The sequence below is a fragment of the Sciurus carolinensis genome, chromosome 10 (assembly GCF_902686445.1).
Source record: "Sciurus carolinensis chromosome 10, mSciCar1.2, whole genome shotgun sequence".
NCBI classification, from domain to species: Eukaryota; Metazoa; Chordata; class Mammalia; order Rodentia; family Sciuridae; genus Sciurus; species Sciurus carolinensis.
Genome location: NC_062222.1, coordinates 103572045 through 103594397, shown reverse-complemented (window position 1 = coordinate 103594397; position 22353 = coordinate 103572045). Strand labels below are relative to the sequence as shown.

At 34.3% G+C, this 22353-nt stretch overlaps 1 pseudogene; it reads right to left on the bottom strand.

The window, feature by feature from the left end:
- Nucleotides 1-3889: 3889 nt before the first annotated feature.
- On the bottom strand, nt 3890-4519 carry LOC124994294 (28S ribosomal protein S15, mitochondrial-like; annotated as a pseudogene).
- Between the last annotated feature and the right edge of the window lie 17834 nt (nt 4520-22353).

Here is a 22353-nt window from a genome sequence, read left to right as displayed (position 1 = left end):
GGTTTTTTTTTTTCAACCAAGAGTACGATTAATTGACAGCTCCAAACAATGTCTATTTTAGAAAAGATAAACATTTTTAAATTCTGTCTGTGCTTTTGGATATGTGTGAAGAAAATTTATCTCCTTTCCTGAAGACTGCAAGAAGTTATCATGTATACATTTCTGTTTGTTTCTTTTTCCAACTCACTCTGCTGATATTTTAGACACCATTAAAATGGGATAAAATCCCATTCCCTTTCCCGCTCTCTTGTAACACATGACAACTTTTGGTTACAAGTCACCAAAAAGCCAACTCAGACTTCTGATGATAAAGAAGTTCGCTGCCTTTAACTGAAGAGAAGAAAGCCTTAGGTACAGTGTGATCAGAAACACTATCACTAGGCCTTTGTGTTCAGGTTGACTTCTCCTAGGTGACTAAATGGATTCAGCAATTGCAGTTCTGATGTATTTTTAACAATCCATCAACAGCAAGAGAAGGCCTCTATGAATCAGAATTTTCTTCAACAGTCCTGAAAGTCAGCGTTATTGATCCAATGTAGTATTCAGTGGAATAAAATTATGTTTGGCCTATACTACATCATTTCCTATGAACCTAACTTTAGTTGAGTCTCCAAAAGACTTTGGAGGCTATTCCAACTGGAAAAGGGGACATGAACGCTGAGGAAGCAGTTCATGTCCACTGTAGTCCTCATTTTCAGACATTTCCTGTGAAAACTCTAAAGGTTGATTTCTGCTTCTGTGAAGTTGTAAAATAAGTACCAGCATTCGATACAATTAAAGTTAAGCTAATTTTTAAGAAACCATCTTGGCAAAATAAATAAACTTGGAGAAAAATGATAAAAATGCATACAATAAAATGACATGCATTTTTTGAAATTTACTTCATTTTGACATGCTTACTTTTCTCGAAAAAAGATTTCTACTGATGATTTTTGGAAGAATTTGTAAGAAAGCTATCAAGTCAGCTAACACTCAGAATAATTCTCCCTTTAGATGTAAAAGAAATACTGCTGTTCTAACCATTTTCTCCTAAAGCAAGTTCTATAAGCCAAATTACTGAGACCTTTTTAAAAAAACAACTATATGTACTATAAAAAATTAATAAGAAATATAAAACTGAAACTGAAGTGTTGAGATAAAACTAGAATACATGACTCTGCTAACTAATGGTACTTGTGCAAGCTGCAGGTCTCACCATTTCCCTTCTGGGTTCTTGTCTCACAAATTGGAAGAATAAAATCTATGAACAATAATGAAAGAAGAAAGTAAATAGAGTAGGATTTATTTAATTAAGAAGAGATTAAACTTCCATAGTATAGGAGGAATCTGACTAGTGTCACATGATGAGGCCTTCCAGGAAACTGAGTCAGTAATAAAGACCTTCCCCTTCAAACCCCAATTCTTGTGATCAAGTCAGAAAGATTTTGGACAGAGTAACAGGCATTAGTTTATTGAAGGGATAGAAAAAGGGAAAAGGGGACACTCGCAACAGAGAGAATGGAACCTCTTGGAGAGTAAAGGGACAGTGTTATTCTCCTTCATTCCAGTTTCACTGGGGATTCCAGAAACTTTCCAGATAGTTCTTCCCAGGTCTACTTCTTTACTTCTGATTGACAGCAGCAGATGACATCAGACCTTCAAGTCTCCACTGCCATGACAACTCTAGGTCACCTTGACCCAAGATGACTTGTTCTAATTGGATTTTTAACTGTACTGTTTTCTTATAGATTTTATGGTTATAAGGAATTACCCTTTTTTTCCCTGAGTTCTAGGATCTGGTCTGTGAAAAGAGTCACAAAGACCTCCCCATTCAGAGTAATTTGGCTTCCTCTTATCCACATTATTTTGGACGTGAATTTCTCCTGGAGACAACAGCTAGCTTGCTGAGCAGGGTGACAAATCCTATTCACTTAAGCCAGTCAGGGCTCCAGGTAAATTGCTTATTGGAAAGAAAGCACTTAAGGGTCATCAGTGTGGGCCTGTTTTATAGAATTATTCCTTTAACCTCATGTTTCTATCACTGGCATCTGTCTGCCCCCTATCAATGTCTCTGCTTTTGCCTAATTTTTAAATTATATTCAGAGATAAGTAAATTTACATACAATTCAAACCTTGATAGATCAAAAAGATAATTATTCTCATTCCCTTTTGCTGGAACAGTGTCTTGAAAATTCCTGTAAAGGTCTCCTTTCCCCATTGTCAGTCACCTCTTCTGAAGATTATTGACATCACTGAGTGATCCATTCCACTGCTGGAGCCTAGGGTCATAAGGACTGTTTGTGTTTCTCAGCTTTAGCTGCGGTGCTCAGGCACTGTATTAGTCAGGGTTCTCTAAGAACAGAATCAATAGAAGGTATGATTATAAAAGGGGATTTATTAGATTGGCTTACATGACCAGAAACTGCATAGTCCATAATGGCTGCCTGCAGACTGGAGAGCTGAAAGAACCAATAACTGCAAAGTTCAAGAGGCAGAAACCCAGAACAAGAGGGATCGACAGTGCTACCCTAGTCCAAGACTTCTGGAAACTCCCTGGTGAATCATTGTCAGAGTCTGCTTTGAAAGAGTGAAGAAGCAAGAATCTGATATCCTCAGATGATGGAAACTGTTAGCACAAAAAGGAAAGAGACTGGGATGAGTGTAAACTCCACAAATCAGCTCTTTTATTCATGAACGAAGTCTCACAAAAGAACGGGGGTTCAGGGATGAAATGACATCATGGAACTCAGTTTCCTGGTGGAAAATGAGCCCCGGAAGAAAGAAAGGGACTGGATTTATATAGGTTGTTTTGAGGGGTGGTCTAGTGAACATATACCACTTTGCTTAGGCAGTCAGGAATGGGAGCCTTTTGGTTAGGGGCTGCGGACGGTGTCTGAAGAGGATTTACTTTGGAGGAGATTAACACCTCCTAGAGACAATTTTCTCTGAGGGTGATACATCACCTCCTCCCTGTCTGCAGTTGACTGGTGCCTGGAAAACATTTGTCCGGGGAGAGGAAGGCTGTCAGTACAAGGCCTCCATTTTCTCTCTCTTTCCCAGGTCTCATTTTCTTGGGGATTTTTCATTCTCCATATCCATTGGAAGCAGCAATCAAAAACACATTCAAGAAGAGTCAAGCTCGCATCTACTGCTGCTTCCTTGTTCTTCCATCTTCAATTCCATCCAAGCCACCATCTTATTGGACGGTGCTGCCCATACGTAGGGAGGGTCTCAGTTCACTTGGCTATCCCACATTCCAGTCATTCCTGGACACACTCTCACTGACACACCCAGCAGCCTCTAAAATATTGGCATTTCTTAATCCAACCAAGTTGACAATTCAAATTAACCATTATAGGCAGCATAGAAAAGTATTCATCAATGCATTCAATAGCATGATAAGCCTGAATCCATTCTTTGATGCTTACTGACAGCTCTGAAGTCACATTTCTTCCATCCTTCCTGTTCAACATGTGGGAAAGCTGATAAGAAAGTCAGGTTTTCCCTCCTTAGTCTCTGGCAGGAAGTTCATATCATGCAAGTTCAAGTCCCTGTATGATCCTCACTCCAACTCCACTCACCAACTGTCATAAAAATCCTAATCACTCTCCTTTCCTGGATCTCAGCACTTTTTTGATGTGCTGGGGAAGTCTGCTGTTCATCTCCAGAAGACTCAATTTGTGAGTAATGAAACTGTGCATGCGTGACATCATCAGTTTCAGTCAAATTTGGGGGGAAAAGAAGAGTCAGTTAATAAAGAGTGGGTAAAACTTTTTATTTTATTATTATTTTTTTAAATTTTAACAGACTTTATTGGTTTGCTTTGAATGCCTTTGTTCAGGGTTTAGAAGGCCTCTCTGGGTTCTCTGGTCTTCTTGTTTTGGGACTGCTGTGACTGCAGCTTTTAAGATCATGATTTTTTTAGGAAAACCCGAAGGCACAGAGCTCTCAGGGCCACAAAGCATTGGTGAGCAGTTTGGCAATAGAGAGGGGTAAACGTGTACTCAATCCCCAACTTTCTGAATGTTTCTCAAAGACATTATAGTTTGTCTTACAAAGGATTTTGAGCACCGTTTTCCTCTAGTCAATGCTCATCAGTAGATAGCTTTTGTGTCCTTTAGCCTTTCCATGTTCTGCATGTTTTCATCAGAATTGGGGATCTTGATGGTCAAGGCAACCATTCAAACCTCCAGGGATCTGGTGCCCTCATAGTTTGCCACAACTTTGTTCATCAACTGTTCTTGCTTGATTTTTAGCTTCTTCTCCTGGTTGGCCATTTCCAAAGACAAGAGTCTTTTCACAACATCATCAACTTTCTCAGTTCCAGGAATGTTCTGGTATTCTTTGAGCATCATGGAGGGAAGTGGGTCATCATCTTGCTTGGGCTGGTTTTGGGTGGCCTGCAGGAGACTGTGAGGTATCAGGCCTCACTGGTATGATGGAAGCCTGGTGCTTCCTCTCCCCAACAGGTCAATGACTGGGGCCTGGTCACTGCCTAGGTTTGAACTTAACTCAGGGCCCTCCATGTGGCCCTCAGCATGGTGACTTATGCCCCTACCACGCCTGTGCTGCAGCCAACCCTTTGCAGTAAGGACCTGGCCACACAGGCACCACCATCATTCATTACAAAAATTTACCCAACAAGAGTGGGTAAAACTCTTTGACCTCTTCTGCTTCTGTTGTCCAGAAAGATTCACAGTATATCATCACAAATACTCAGGGCAAGGTAGGTGTTAGGCAGATCAAGTTTTGGATAACCATGAATGAAGCACTGTGAAACTCATAAATTTTCTCTAAGTGCTACAGCACATTCTCTCTGGAGCAAAAACATAGTACTATATCAGTGTTAAACAAAGAACTTCAGACAAATTAAATTTAATAAAGTTTAATTGAACAAAGAAGAGTTTGAGAATTGGATAGACCTCAGAAAAGCCCACTCTGCAATGATCTGTCAACATTCATGGATAGAAAATGAAGTGAGGTACACAAAAACTACAATTTGCAGATCAGTTTGCTATATTGGTAAATGCTGTGATCAATTTGTCACTGTGGGAGAGCTCAGCTGCTGTGATTGGCTGAGACACAGCTATTTGTTACAAAAGTACACTTCCAAGTTAGGTTTTTAGTACAGTGATATTAGGTTGCAGTTCATTACAAAGGAACTCAAAGTTCAGAGGCAACCTTAGGCATAATATAGTCTAATTTAACAATATTATATTATACACTTACTATTATTATTGTTATCATTCTTTTACATGTACTTTTTCTATTTTGGATATTATCTTCTTGAGTTTAATATCATCTCAACTGTTTGTTTTGTTTTGTTTTGATTTTTTTTTTTTTTTGCCACCTGTTGTCCCCTTCTCTCCCACAATATAGGGGTACTAAAAGAATAAGCATATAATTATTTATTTTGGCATCCAAGGATATTTTTATATTCTTAGAGATATTATGCAAAAAACACAGTGCTGATGTTTTTATGTAAAACAAGTGAGTTGTTCTAATTTGTTCTAACTTTTTGTACATGACGAATGCATTTATACATTTTGATAAGTTATACATAAATGAAGTGTAATCTCTCATTTTTCTGATTATACATATTGTAGGATCACGATGGTCATGCAGTCATACATGTACATGAGGTAATAATGTCTGTTTCACTCTACTATCATTACAAAAATTTAACATCTTATGATAGTGTATATTAATAGGAGATTGTGATATTCAAAAATAATTAGAAATATGATTTTAATGTACTATGATGTAGTTGCCGGCTCTCCAGAATTGAATGTATAACATTTATTGAGCATATTGTTACAATTACAACCTGTTCTAGGTTCTTTGGTTTGGTTTTGGATGACTTTACTCATGTATAACTCACCTTTCATGCATCCATCCATTCAAAGTACACAATTTAATGTTGGTATATTCACAGGTTTGTGACACCATCTCCACAGAGTAACTCATACATTGTTGTAGTAGATTTAGCTTCTAGATATTGGATATTCATAGATCTTTATATCCATTTCTATGAATTACAAATAGCCAAAACTTGACTTCCATTAAATAAATGTGGCTCTGGATAAAAGTCTTTTTTCATTCTCTCTCTGTAAGAATTATTTTCAATATCTCTATCTTCTTTAATGTGCAAACCTCTTTACTTTCAAGGGATGACTTTGGCTCCTTCTTTAAGAAAGAAATAGAAATATGAGAAGATGATTTTCCAACTTTGTTCTTTCAAACTTAGAACTCTTTCAACAATGGTACATTTTTTTTTTCATTTTTCTTTTTTATTACAATGGACATTTTCCCATTCTTGTTCTTATGGTTCTGGTTCAAGGCTAAATCTGGTCTTTCTGATTTTCTCATTCTAGTTTCTCACTTTATTTCTTCTACATTTCAGTGTAGAAGAAATTTGTACAACAAATTTATACATTAAGATATTTCTCAGCAACTCCACTTGGATATATGAAGGACTTTCAAAATATCTGAAATTCAATTTGAAAACTATTCTATATATAGTTTGTTTGTTGTTCTAAAACTATTAAAGATAACTGTCCATGTGCTTTCATAGGCCCCCAAACTTAGGGGTTATTCATTTAATTTAATGTATTTTAAATACATCTAGGATATTTTACTCCCTGAATATATTTTTATTTACTTGTCTCCACCATTATTTCCTTTTTGATTTGTGTAATATATCTTATCTGGAACACTATAATAGTCATCTCTAAATGCAGATGTTTTGACTATAAAATACCTTTTTTAAATTCCATGCAGTTTTAAATTAAAAATTAAAATCAAATCTTAACATTCCATCCTTGCTTGAGGATTTACATTTTTATGTGAGATCTCTTTATAAGTGAATGAAAGAACAAAGCAATCTTAATTTAAAACAAATTTGAATAATATAATTCAAAAATTCAGGAAACAGCTTGAATGGAGACTAACAATACTGTCAGAAGCCAGCTATTTTCCAAATCTTTGCTCTTTCTCTGTCAACAGGCTTCATTCTCCTCCTTACATGTACCAGTTGGCTTTGGCAGTACAAGTCAGATTTTTTTATATTCAACTAAGAAAACATGAAAAAAATTTTCTTTCCAGGGATTTAAGTAAAAGGCTGAGCTTTGGTGACGATGACTGACTTATAGGGGCTTGACATAAGATTCACTTGTGCCAGAGTTGAGGGGAAGGAGTATTATGGACTGATAAAAGAGATCTTTAAATAAAAACTGGGTCAGTCACCAGAATCATGAGCAACAGATTCTGGGTAGACAAAAATTAATAATTTTCAGATGACATTTTGCTGTTGATCTCAAAAAATAATCGATCTATCAATCAATCAATCAAAGTGTTCAACATGACTCCTAAGCCTGTCCATGACTGAGTGCCTGATTTTACTATCTGCAATAGCTTCCCATTTTCTAATGTGATGATCTCTCCTTCAGTCTCCAGAACACTACAGGTATTTTCATCTGATCAATGTGTTTCTCCCTATATACTATTCATGGCCTCTTTCTCCTTGATCTCTTACCTTAATATGATTTCCTCAGAGAAACTTTTCCCTTTTGCTTTGACTATGTAAATACTGTCTATTTGTATGCAGAACACACTATTCCTTTTCTACATAGCATTAATACACTTTTTAAATATGTTTATTCACAATAATATTTGGTTAATGAATATCATCCTCACCAGAATTAATTTAGATAGAACCACATGCTTTGTTTTTCTGTAATTATTCTTGTTTTCTGACTATGTAACTAATTTGGTGGATACATCAAGTGCATAGCACATTTTTTAAAATGAAGTCATTAATGAATGAATGGCTTGAAAATTGTGATTTGAATTCATTTATCTCCATCTACCAAAGCTTTTTGTGTGTTTTAAATGCCTGTCAATATATTCTATTTATTATCATTGGTTCTTTGAGGCTTGAGGCAAAAGAACACAATAATACTAATTGATTTTGAAGAGCTAATCTAAGTTATATCATGGCAATGTTCATTGCCATTTCTTTATTAGAAAAAAGATCTTCATTGTTCTGTCTAATTTCCCTGAAGTGGGTGGAGGCTAGGAATAAAGAAAGAAAGAACAAACCTGCCTTTGCAAATTTTAGTTCAATCCAACGAACAAGGTACATCCTGGTCACCAAAACGTTCAATATTAATTTTTGGAATTACGAAAAATAGAATGATGAAAAACCTGATTTTTACAACCATAATTATTAGCAAGTCTATGAAGAAAAATAGAAATCAGGCACTAGTAGTAAAATATTCTGATTAGATATCATTTTCTTGGAAAAGGAGCATCCAATCAGTAATTTTAAAATTAGCAATAATCAACAAAAGAATCATTTTAGAAATGGTTTCTATTATTAACTCAAATTTAAGAGATAGAACCAGAAAAAATACTTTAAAAAACACATTTTGGTCACTGTCATATTAAAAGAAAAGTAAAAAGTATTTAAAACAATTACAGGTGACTAAAATTTCGTGATTTAAAATAACATTGGAAGGCTCCTTCCGTATTTGTATAGAGAGTTAATATTTTGACTGTTATATATAAGTGGTATTTTAACACATTAAATGATTTTTGATATAAAAGCACACAATTTACTAAATAAGTTTTGTGGTTGCAGAAAATTTTGTCATTTTTAAGTCTGTGGCTAATTTCATTTTTATACATTATTTAATGATATGGAAAATCTGATTATATCCATGCTCCATCCATATTTTCTCAGCCCACCTGAAGCCCAGACTTTCAGATCCTAAATACAATTGCTGTTACCTATTTTATGTATCTTATTCCTTCTGCTTGAAAGCTTTATGTAACGGCAGGACTGGAATTGCTGGTGACTTTGTGGTGAAGATAGAATGATAATGTACTCTTACTCTGTTCAAGGCATGGTGCCACAGAATATACCTCTAACTTCCTCAAAGAAAGAGTTCTAGAAGAAAATGATGCCGAGCTGAGGTTTGAAGGGAGAATTAGTCTGGAGGTAAGTGTTTTAGAGAACGAGGATGATGGAAAGGCCTTCCAGGAACATGATATGGGCAACAGTGAAGTATACTGAAAAGAAAACACACACCATATTATGAAGTACGAAGTGTAAACTGCAGTAAAAGCCAAGTACCACAGTTAGGCATTTCTTGTTAAAAAAAAGTTAGCATGTTCTAAGCAGGGAATTGATTTATATTTTGTACCACTCCAAACTGCTTAGCAGTGTAGCACTGGAAGTCAGGGAATAAGACCAAAGATAGGAAACATGGTTCAGGAACCCTTTTAATGATTCAGGAAAGAGGTTGAAATAAGTAGTTACAGTTGGGTTGGAGAAAGGTAGAAGCCTTTGTAAGAGAGAAATTCAGTACTAGCTTTGGATTAATTTTACCTCTATCAAATTTATTTTTAGAACATGACACCCCAATTATTGGTTTAGGTAATTAAGTGGATGGTTGTACTCGAGCATAAGCAAAAGAGAAGAAATCTCATTATTTAATTTCAGGAGAAATTATAATTGTTTACTCAAACCCAGAAGTACATGGAGAATATGGAAGGTATTTATCTCTGGCTAATGGATTCAGGCATACACTTTTATAGGTACACCAGGCATAAATATTTGAATGGTTATATTATCCACTGAACAAAAATTAACACACAGAAAAACCAAGAAATTAAAACATGTATCTGCTTAATTGTACTGCAGCTGAGGTTTTACACTGTATTTATTCCTTATTCAATTAGGATTGGCTCTCCATGATATTTATTCATTTGTCTTGTCTTAAAACAATTTGAGATTGATCACAATAATAGTACATTTAGAGGCGTTATCAAGTAGTAGTAAAATATAAAACCACTAAAAAGGGAAAAAATAAATGAACTAAAGAGGAAAAGATATGAAAATAATTGGAATTATACATCAGTACCTCTAAGGCCCCAAAGTACTAATTTTCTCTGGGTCAAATCATGAATGTTTTCAGGTACTTGTTCTTTTTCTGAATCAAGTATTTTGCTAATGTATACAATTTCACACTTGCTTTTGACCCCCAAATATGCTGGGAAGAATAGAGTTGAGGTCATTGCTTCAGTCACCTCACAAAACCTCTGGCTTTGAGGATTTTCTTATCAACTCTGTAAAGTGTTATGAAATAACCTCACAAGGGATGGAGAGTCTTTGTGTTCTCAAAATACTCAGTTCTGTCCCTATAAAAGGATGCTCTCAGAGGAGATAGATTTCACTGACATTGTTAAAGATGTGATTGCTTTGGTATTTGAAAGTTATTTTCATGAGATCTTTGGGTCCTCCTCTTCAATATCCTGAATAAAAAAAAAATCCTCCCCTTAGGTTTCCAAGTATCAAGGTGACTAAAGAGCCATACACAGAACTTTCTTTGGAGAGATATATAGATGCACTTTTAAAACCTGAGGCTCTATTGCCTCATTCTCCAAAGCACAATACCATAATGATATCAAGCAATTTGCCCAAGGTCACCCATTTGTCATAGGAAATAATGAAAATAATATTCGGTGTGCTGTTCCTCCAGAGCCCAAAGTCTTTACATTATACTTGGCTGCCTTGAGTTTATTGTGTGTGACATTATTTTCATGACCAGCACAAAATTAATGGGGTTAAGAGATCTTATTTGAAAATACTAACTACCGTATCACCCTCTTAAACACCCTCTTAAAGATTAACATTGATCATCCTTATATTAAAATCTAGCAATTCCCCGAGGACAATGCTTGTCATGTAACTCTACCAAGGTGTATTTTTTTTCCTGTTTATCTCCCATGTCATGAGCTGTGTTTGGGGTCAGCATCCTCTTTACACAAGGCTCCTTCCCCAAGGTCATTCTTCCCTTCTCTATGAAAACAGAGACTGAAGTCCATCATCAGTGTATGCATGTTTTAGTCAGCTTTTCTTTTTTGCTGCTGTGATCCAACAAGAACACTTTTAGAGAAGGAAAGTTTATTTGGGGCTCATGGTTTTGGATATCTCAGTCTTACATGACTGACTCCATTGCTCTAGAACCAGGGTAATAATGCACAACATCAAGATAGAAGGGCATGACTGAGGAAAGCAGCTCAGGACATGACAGACAAAAAACAGAGAAAGAGAGAGAGAGAGCTCCACTCACTAGAGGCAAAATATAACCCCCAAAGTTACACACCCAGTGACCTGGTCCTTCCAGCCACAACCTTCTGCCTACAGTTACCACCCAGGTGTTCTATTTCAGTGGATTAATGAACAGATTAGATTAAGGCTTTCATAACCCAGTTGCTTCTTCTCTAAATTTTCTTGCATTGTCTCATGCATGAGCGTTGAGAAGATACCTCATATCTAAACTATAACAATGCACTACCTCCCTTTCTTATCTTCTGAGCAATCTACCTATTACAAGTACAATTTTTAGGAATTCAGCATGGAGGAAGATGATATTTTGGAATGTCTGGCCTCTCAGTGCTTTGCTCCAATAATTCTTTATTCTCCCTGTCCTCAGCTGCTCATGGTTCTTCTTTAGCCTGGGATAGTGCTCATTACTGCAGCCTCTTCAAAAACTCAATTTCAAGCATTGTATTCTCTGCCCCCAGTTTCCTAGCAATTCATCTCTGTCTGTACCTCAGGCCCTATAAGATGCACACGCTGAGACTTATACCACACTGAACCTTTCATATCATGGCTCTCTCCCACCCTATCTCCTCCATTCTCGTTGGTGTTGCCAACCAGTCCTAGGTTTCTCTCTCATATTTCAAGAAATTTCTTTGCCATCTCCTTGCTTTTTTGACATTCACCTGATAGATTTGCTTTCTTCTTTAAAAATAATATGAAAATGGAAATGAAATCTCTAAGGGGAATTCACCCACTTGTTTGCACCAGTGCCTCTGTTCTGCTACTATGGGTAAAATGCCAGGACCTTTATTAGCCAAGTCCTCTGCTTAGACACTAGATCCCATTTTCTCCATTCTTGTTTAGGGTGTTAGCTCCTGAAATTCTCTCCTGAATCCCATACTGGAATTTTCAGAAATTTACTGAATCATTCCCATGAGTATAAAAGTATTTTCAAAACTGTCCTCCATTCTAAAACACACATTCTGAAACACTTTATTCCATATCCCATTCAGCTAACTGCCCTATTTGTTTCCTTCAATAACAAACTTCTTCCAAAGATGGTCAATCCCTAACAATTTCAAATCCTCTTTTGCTCTTCACTGAATCTTGTAACTTCACACAAACGCTCTTTTCAAAACCATAAATGACCTTCAAATTAATAAATGCAATGCACAATGATAAATTCAAAGTACATACAGAATTTGGGCTTCTTTGGTCAATCTGAAACACTGGTGTAGTTAGTCACTTCCTCTTCTTTGGTGCACATTTATCGGTAACTTCCAAGACAACACACACCCCTGGTTTTACTGTCACCTCCCTTCAGAGATTCAGTGATTGCTGCTTTCCTCAAACATTTGAAATGCCCTAAGTTTCGTCCTGGGATCTTCCTTTACTTATATCTACACTTATCACGACTGAAGAGAGCATGCGGACAAAAGACTTTTGAATACTATCCATACAGTGACAATATTTGGATTTATTTGTCAAGCCCAGATCTTTACCCAAGAACTTCAAACTCAAATATTTTTAACTATTTATTGACATGGGGTTAGACGTTTAGTACACATTTTAACCACAACATAACAAAAACTAAAACCATTGATGGGGGTTCTTTTTTTTCCACCTCCCTTTGGTTTTCTTTAACTAACACATAATTTATTAGTTTCATCATTTTATTGCTAATGTTTAATTGTCCATGCTAGTTTATTCTTACCTGTATATAAATATACAGGCAAATGAATTTGTGTGTAGATGTATATATCCATACTCTATTTCTACATGTATGATTTACCTCTCTATATGTGTGTATATAAAGTCTATGGTAAAAAGTATAATAAACTTCTGATGGATGTTCATGATCTAATCTCCAGAACCTCCTAGTATGCTACTTCACCTGGGAAAAGGCTTTGGGTTATGTGATTAAGTTAAGGATTGATACTGTAGTGAAGATCCCGGATCATCCAGGTCAGCCCAATGCAATCTTCAGAGTCCTCAGAAGAGGCAGATAAAGAGTCAGCGTGAGAGAAGAACACATGTTGAAGAGAAGGTCAGAAACATTCAGCCAGAACCCATGAAATATTAGCAACCTTCAGAGACTGGAAAAAGAAAGGACCAATTCTCCCCTAGAGTCTTTGGAAGAAGACAGGTCTTCTATACTATGATTTTAGCCATTTATTTTTACCCATTTTTTAAATCTTTTTGCTTACATTATGATTTTACCCATTTCAGACTTCTGCCCTACAGAATGTACAAATACCATAATAATTTGATACAATGACACTAGGAAACTAATACAGATTTTTTAAAATCTCAAGTTACATATCATCTATTTATACCTACGCATCTAACTTAGCAAATACTATCAACAGTTATCAATTAATAATATCTTTGCTGCTCTAAATACTTTACAAATATGATTTTTTTCATTGTTTATAAAGCAATCTAACAATCTTGGGGGGAAGCAATATAATTATGCCCATTACACAGATGATGAAACAATGGTTCAGAGAGAGAAAATAACCTTACCAGAAACACACAAAGGGTGAGTTAGCTCTTTTCCTTGACTAGCCCATGGTTATATTTCCCAGGGGTGTTTTTATCACCTCTTCCATCTGCCCTTTATGATCTTTATTCAGATCACCAAATGGCTGACTTCTTTAACTTATCATCTCACTTTAATCTCTGACTTTTCTGATAAAATCATCCACAAGCTGCATTATTTTGTACTGTTCGGTTTGGGTTCCATCACTGCATGCATTAATATCTGGTATTAATTTTGAAATTTTTTATGTTTCATTTTCTCACACTATAATTAAATGTTAAATTACATGGAGTTTCTTTTCAGATAATCCTCCCATCTTTTCAGTTTACTAACTCTGACAAGTAGTATAAGAACACTTTTGGGGACATCTGACTCTCAGCTTTCTTTTATTTTTTGACAAGTATTTATTTATGATGGTAATTAATTATGCTAAGTAATTATAAGAAAGAAACATATCAGTTTATACCATGACAGATAGATTAAATTTACCTTTCCCAGTGATATTATTGAAAATACTGAATTCCATTACAAAATGGTTCTTTTAGGTAACGGCAACATGAAAGTAAGAACTCAGTTAGGCACACATGTACTCTTTAAAAAACTCATTTGTTAGGAACATACTATGCACTTTAAGAGGCAATATGATTCCAACAACAATATGAAGTAATTGGATCAAAGTAAAAGCCATTATAACACAAAAAGTTTTGTGTAATAAAAGGTAATATTTTAGGAGTATTCTTTTCAGAAAGAATTGAGTTTGAAGTTACAGTCAGGAAAAAAATAATTCAGGGTAAATATGCTAAAGATGAATGAGAAAATAAGAGCTGAATTGTGGGAAGGAAAGTTTCTGACCAGGAAGAAAATTAATAGATTTGCACATGGTTGTAGTTTAGCCGACAGAGAAGACTCCCAAGAGATTGATTGTAAGCAGGACCATGGTTTTTGTGGTCATTTCACAGTTTTCTTTCTTATTCTTCTCTGTATGTAAGGAGGTGTATTTTCATCAATTAAATGTTTGCCTTCTGCATTTTGTCATATTATCTTATATATTTATTTACTCAGTCTGGTTTGCCTTGACATAGTGACTCATGATAGGTTACAAATTTCTTTGAATTGTGGCAATAAGTGCATCAAACTCACCCCTCACTCTCCTCCTTTTATAAATGTCTTGATTCTTGGACATACTCTATCTTCTAGATAGGCACAGAATATAGTTTTTCTTTTATATTTTGGCACAGTTATTTTGTATTTTATCATTTTCTATATTTATATTGCTACATATGCTTTGGGGTGATATTTAGGATAATGAGAATCTTGGCACCTGTTTTTTCTCTAATGGCTTAACACTTGTACTTTTTGATGACTTTTTGTGTATGTCAGACAAATCTGTGTTGTCAGCTATTTTCTTCCTATTCCTAAAATAGCCCCAGTTTTGTTATGGATATGATTATTTCTTCTGAGACTAGAGTTATCATTCATATTATTTCAATGAATAGAATGTCTTTTAATCTACCAGGATTTAAAATCAACAGTTTGTTTTTATCTTCAATGAATTTAACATATGTTTGATATTGCTGGCTTAAAAAACTCTGTCTTGATGTTATTTTTATATTTATGACTGTATCATATTTGGAAATTTTTCAACCCTGTAATTTTAAATATTTTTTCCCCTTTTTGCTGCTTCTGTTTTCTGGAACCCTGTGTATATATTTTAGAACTTCCCTTCATCTATTAATACATTACTTTTCTGTATGTTCTCTTATTTTTTTCCTCTCCATCCTTGTATTTTTTTTTCTGACTCATCTCACAGTTTTTGAATTTTTGTATTCAACCAGGTTTAATCACATTAAAATATCTATTAGTTTATTTGTTTAAGTTAGTTTATATAATATGAAGAATTTCTATTTGGTTTGTTCTAAATTTGTGTCTATGTTTCTCCCACTTCAACACACATAAGATAATTATTTATGCCTCTTTGTCATTTTATTAAATGAGTATCTATCTGTTGTTACTTTTTTGTCTGTTGTTTTAAATTTTATTTTGACTCACAGTATGTTGTCTCTGTCTTTCTGGATACTTTGTAACTAAATGTCAGATATTATTCATATGCAATATAAAAACAGTGTGAGAATATGATGTTGTATTCTTCCACAGAGAGTTGATGTTCAGTGTTTGGTTGTTTGTTTGTTTGTTTTGGTACCCGGGATTGAATCCAGGGACACTTAAACAATATCCCCAGTCCATTTTACATTTTATTTTTGAGACAATCCCTTGCTAAGTTATTCACAGTCTTCCTAAGTTACTGAGGCTGGCTTTCTCCTGCTCCAGCTTCTGCAGTTGCTGGGATGATAGGTGTGTGTCATGATGACCAGCAATGTTCAGTTTTTGACACAAGACTTGGGACAGTAAATATTCAAGATCATCTTAATTCAAATTTATACTTGAAATTATTCCAGTCTGAAATTTTGTCCCTAAAATTGCCATTGTCATCCAGCTCAGCTTTACTCTTATATTCCAGCAATTCTGTTTCAACATATGCTCAGTGCCGTTTTGATTCCTTTATTTTAAAATGATTTTAACATTTTATTTCTGAAAAGGAATAATAAAATCAAAGAGTAAATGAAGTTCATTATTAGCACCATTAATTCAACCACATGTGATAATTTAATAATATCCACAAAGTAATTGATGATGAATATCACAAATAACAAACCTAGGCTTTGCATTATTCAAACTTTAAAAAATGTTTAAGCTTTTTTTCTCCACTACACATTTTTATGGGTGTATAATAATTACACAGAATACTTGGTGTCATGATGTACATGCAAATATATAATTAAGTCAGTTTCAATCCCGAGGACCTCACATTACTTTCTCCTCCTCCCTAACCCAGATTTCCTTCCTCTATTTGACTCTTTCCTCTATTTGCATGAGATCTCCATTTTTCCTTTGTTCTCTCTAGCTTTCACATATTACCACAGTCTCCAGACTTCAATGTTAGTCTTCTACCCAACTAAGAAAATAAAACTTTTGTTTACTAAACATTTGAGTAACCTCTTTGTAAAGTATCTTATTTCTTGTATCTGATATCTTCATTAAAAAATATGTATATACATATATAGGTGGGCGTGTACCTGTGTGTGTGTGTGTGTGTGTGTGTGTGTGTGTGTATCTCATGACTTTTGTAGTTTCTTCAGCAGAAATCTTTTCTGAATTATCTAAACCTGTATGCCTCTTTAAATTCTTTCTCCATAATTATTTTAATAAGTTTAATGAAAACAGAGTACTGGATCTCATTGAATCTTTCTCCAGAACCCTGAGATTGTGTGAGAAAATATTAAATGACAGCAGTCATACATAAAGTCATTTATTGGTTCATTCAAAAAGCATTTATTATATGCCTCACAAATGCAAGAAAATGTGAAGAGGATTAGAGAGGCAGTTTCAGAATAGACATCATATTTTTGGTCTCCAAGAAATTTATATTCTTCTGAGAAATACAAGAAATCTAAAATAAATTTTGTTAGATTCCAAGATAAGAGATTTAGAATTATACATGGAAAGGGTTGCTAACCAAGATTTGGGGCCATATGGTTAGCAATGCGGATTCTCTTTGTTGAAACTTTCTTTTTAGTTAAGTAACCCCCAAAACAAATGCCAATACCAAGGTAGTCCAGAGTAAAGAATCTTCTATTATATAATTGAATCAAATATTATCAGTCTCATCCTATTTTCTTTATCCTACTGTATTCTTTCTTTTTCTTTTTGCAGAAGCTGCTATTACCACTAATATCTACTTAATATTGAATTAAAGATTTCCTCCCTTTCTCTCTCCTTTTGACTGCAAGTAACCAACAAATTTTTGGGATATTCTTTATTAACAAGGATTCATATTTGTTTTGTTTTTTATCTTTTTGGTACTGGAGATTGTACCCAGGGATGCCTGACCACTGAGCTATATTCCCACTCTTTTTATTTTTGATTCAGTGTCTCACTAATTTCCTGAAGGTCCCAGAGAGTTGTTTAGACTGACCTCTAACTTGCAATCTTCATGCCTCAACCTCTGGAGTCACAGAGATTACCAGTGTGAGCCACTGTGCCAGGACATATTTGCATGAATGATATATAAAACCATATTATTTTATTAAACCCTTTTTGAATGGACAAAAATCTTTAAAGATTTGTACCAGAATATTGCATTGTTTAATTCATAACTTTGCTTGTTAAGTTATCAAAATGGAAATAAACTGTATTTTTAGATGAAACATCTACTTGTGAACATCTTTTTCTATGCAAAAACCTCATAGACTAAAACAATATATCACTATGGTAACTCAAATCATGTCAAGCCCATTATAGAGCATCCAACAAAATGAAAGTTAAAGTCGAGTACTTTTGATTAGAAACCATGATTTCTAAAATGTTTCAAGTTATAATAAATGTGCATATTTATTTTTACCTGAGGAATTTAATTTTAACCTTTAATATTTTAACATTTAACATTTAATATTAACAGAGGATGCTTTTTCACTTCTTAGTGAGATTTTTATTCCATGAGGATGAAATTGCTATACTATTTTCATTTGATGTTTTTCAGAACAATGTATTGAGGATTTTTTCACATTTATTACAGAGAAAATTCTGATTTTAGTTGTTTTTCCATAAATAACATATGTTTAAAAATTTGAACTGTTCCGTTTAGCCAAAATATGGAAAATATGAAGCATCAGTTTTATAAATATAACAATGGCATTGGGATCTGAAGGTATATATATTTAGTCTTTTTATTAGTTCTTTTTAGTTATAGATATAAAATATTGATTCATTTTGACATAATTCTAAGTGCATGGAATATTATTTGCTCCAATTTAGTCTCCAGTACTACTTCTTTCCTTCTCCTCCTCCCTCCCCATTTCCTAGCTGTGTTTAAATCAAATGAGCATTACTTCATCATGTTCAGAAAGGTATATTCTGCATATTGACTAATAAAAATTTTAAACAATGACATGTGTCGTGATACCCAATAGAGTACTATTTGTCATATACATATGCAATAGCTTATTTTCTCTTCAGTTAAAATCTGTTAGATAAGCAAATACCATTATTCCCATGTAAAAGCATAGGAAATTGAAATCCAGTATCATCAAGTATCAGGGTTGTGAGGAAGAATTAAGCACCAAACTTTATGACAGTTTTCATCATTTCAAATATACCATGTTGTGTAACTTCAGTATTTAATCTGTCTTTTTATTTTCAGGTAATTTCTGAATAAATATATTTTTATCACATAAAAGCATTGTCTAAGATAAAATTGCTTTTTACACATTATTCTTCAGCAATTAATTATATAGATTTTTACCCATTACTTGTCTCTGTAGAGAAAGTCCCTGTTGCAGAACATTAAGAACCTTCATGCACAAGATTTATTTTTCTTAATAAGATGTGTGCAGCTGCATAAAATTTTAACCTTTGGAGATTTCTGAATTAATGGCCTGTAGTAGATATTAAAAACTATGTTCTTAAACACTGAAGGCTCTCATAGAGGTGTTTGTTCAGAGTTCAATATCATTTTGTTAAAGAAACTAATTAACTAGAAAACATGAAGACTCTAGTATCTTAGGCAGTGTTTTATTTTTTTTCCAAATCTTTCTATTACCATATTTTATACTATCCTATTCTAAATCTATGTATGTGTATATTGAAGTTCAACTGTCCATCAGTGTCCCACAAGTCCCTTCAACATCCAACCCTTTGTCCAGCATTAGCTTTAAGATGAAAAATCTTAGGCAAATAGGTCACTTAACAATGAGCAGAAAGAGTCCAGAAGTTGAACTCCTGCATGAACAAGTAGTGAGGCTAGAGGGAGTTATGATGCGGTGTATTTCTCAAGAAATTACAATATTTCATGAAAAGGGTAATTCAAACTATTTTTTTAAAACCTTGGTATAATGTTTTAAAATAAAGATAATTTTGATGTATAGATGAAATGAAATGTTAGTTAAAAGTAACTGTGTCAAAAAATAAAATCAAGAATATACCAAAGCAAGACAGGTATGGGGCGCACGCCTGTAATCCCAGCAGCTCAGGAGGCTGAGGGAGGAGGATCATGGGTTCAAAGCCAGCCTCAGCAAAAGTGAGGCACTAAATAACTCAGTGAGATCCTGTCTCTAAATAAAATACAAAATAGGGCTCAGTGGTTGAGTGCCCCTGAGTTCAATCCCCTATACCAAAAGAAAAAAAAAAAAAAAAAAGAAAAGAATATACCAAAACATTAGTAATAACCAATAAAATTTAAGAGGAACAAAAGACTTACTAAAACACTAAAATAAGTAAGTTAACTAGGAATAACAGTAACAATGTGGATAGAAACAGAGATTGGTTCTCTTATATTGGAATTTAATTTGATAATATCTGGTAACTTGAAAATACTGACATAGTTTAATAACTGTTTTTAAATTAAGTATCACTAAAAGTAATATTTCAAACAGTTTTGTTTAAAAATCTTAAAGTATTAGGGTTAGTATTTAATTTAATAACCAAACATAAAATAAAGCAATCATAAATAAAATATACAGGGTAAGTAAACTGTGCTTTATTCACATAGGCATACTAGATAGCAGTTTACATTGAAGCAACCAGGTCTACATACAATACAGAACACCTATTGCTATCACAATTCTAATGTACTCAATCATCAAATTTCATAATAGTTAATATAGCAAAATTTTTAAAGATTACTACATGTATAACTTAGCTATATCATTAGGTAATTAGTTAAAACTATGAAATTATGAATGAGAAGATAAAAAGCAATCACCAGGTGGTGCAGGCCTACAATCCCAGTGTCTCAGGAGGCTGAAGAACAAGATTCCCAAGTTCAAGGCCAGACTGGGCAACTTAGTGAGACCTGTCCCAAATAAAAAATTAAAGGGCTGAAGATGCAGCTTAATAACTCAGGGGTAAAGTGTCTGGGGGTTCAAATCCCCACCAGAAAGAAGAAGGAGGAGGAGGAGGAGAAGGAGGAGGAGGAGGAAAAGACAAAGGAGGAAGAGGAGGAGGAGGAAGAGGAAGAGGGGGGTTAAAAGAAAGTAATCACAGTGATCATTGTGGCTACTTACATGAAAAAGAAGTATATGGAAATGGGCAGGAAAAAAAAAGTGGATATTACTTGTATATGGACATACAAATGAACAGAAATAATATATAATTCATTTTGGAAAAATATTGACATTATCTTTTAATGTCAAACATATATATATTCTACAACTCAGAATTCCAACACTTGACTTCAGAGAAATTCACCCATATATGCTTCAGTAACTGTGTATAAAATGTTAAAAAAATCTGTTTATAATATCAAAATAAGAAATCATCCAAATGTGCACCTGAAAGAGGATGAACATATTTTTCAGTCTACCTTATAGGCTGAATATTGGCATCCCCTAAAATTCGTATGTTAAAATCCTAACCCCCTACATGCTAGAAATAGGAGGTGAGGATTTAGGGAGTTGATTGGGTCATGATGACAGAGCACATGAATAGAAATTGTGTCCTGATAAAAGATTCAGAGTTCCATAGGCTCTTCTTCTTAGGAATATATAATGAAAAGTTGGCAGTCACAACCTGGAAGAAAGCACATTCCAGAAACAGATCATACTGCCTTCCTGATCTTGGACTTGTAGTCCCCAGACCTATGAGAAATAAATTTCTGTTATTACGAGTTGTTACAGCAGCCCTAACAAAGTAAGACAGTATATTCTCCCAATGCATTATTGCATTGACATAAAAGTAAATAAATTACAACTGCCCCAAGCAGCATAAATGATTTTCTAAACTATAATCATGAGAGGAAAAAAAGATAAGCACACAAAACTATTAACATGATGCCATTTCTGTAAAGTTCAAGGATAAATGTGTATCAATAACACTTTATTTAGACTCCACGTGTATGTAATAAAAATATTTTATAGACATGGATAGAGTAATCAAGACAGAACTATGTCTAGTGTCAACCTCGGGTGGGGGAGGCAAGAAAGTGAAGGTGTATGTGAATACCTAAGTGAACAGAAGGTGATGACAGGGTTCTGGTCACTGTGTTCAATGACGGTGTCACTTCAATTCCTTGTGAATTGAACTTTAGACTTGCCATAAACATTGCAGGCACCATTTTTGTTTATCACCTATGATATTAATATGACAAAGAAATGTAAATTTCTGAATAAATGAGGTTGAAATAGTATTAACATAAAAAATTGTCTCATAGGTGCGTGACTATTCTTGAAGTTTGTCTTCTATTCCAAATCTTTTTGAAAAACAATAAATCAATATACTTTAAACGTGTTTAAGGGAGGTATATTTTGGAAAGCAAATACCATGAACCTGAAATATGACAACTAATATTAAAAATATAAGTGATTATTAGTTTGGAATAGAAATTATATGTGTTCTGGTTTATACCAGAGTGATAACTAATAGTACGGAATGAGATGAGGACACAGAAGGGATAGACAGAGATATTTTTGTCTCCCACAAAGAACATTTTTAATCACTTAAGGCTGCCTGATAAAATAAGAACTTTAATAAAGTACACAGACATGACTATGTGACACTGTACATTTTAAAGTGATTTTACATGAAGAGGCTCTAATTAACTTTCTTTTCAAGTCCAACTGTAGATAATTTCCTGAACATTCCATGTTTGGTGCAGACACATGTACTGCTG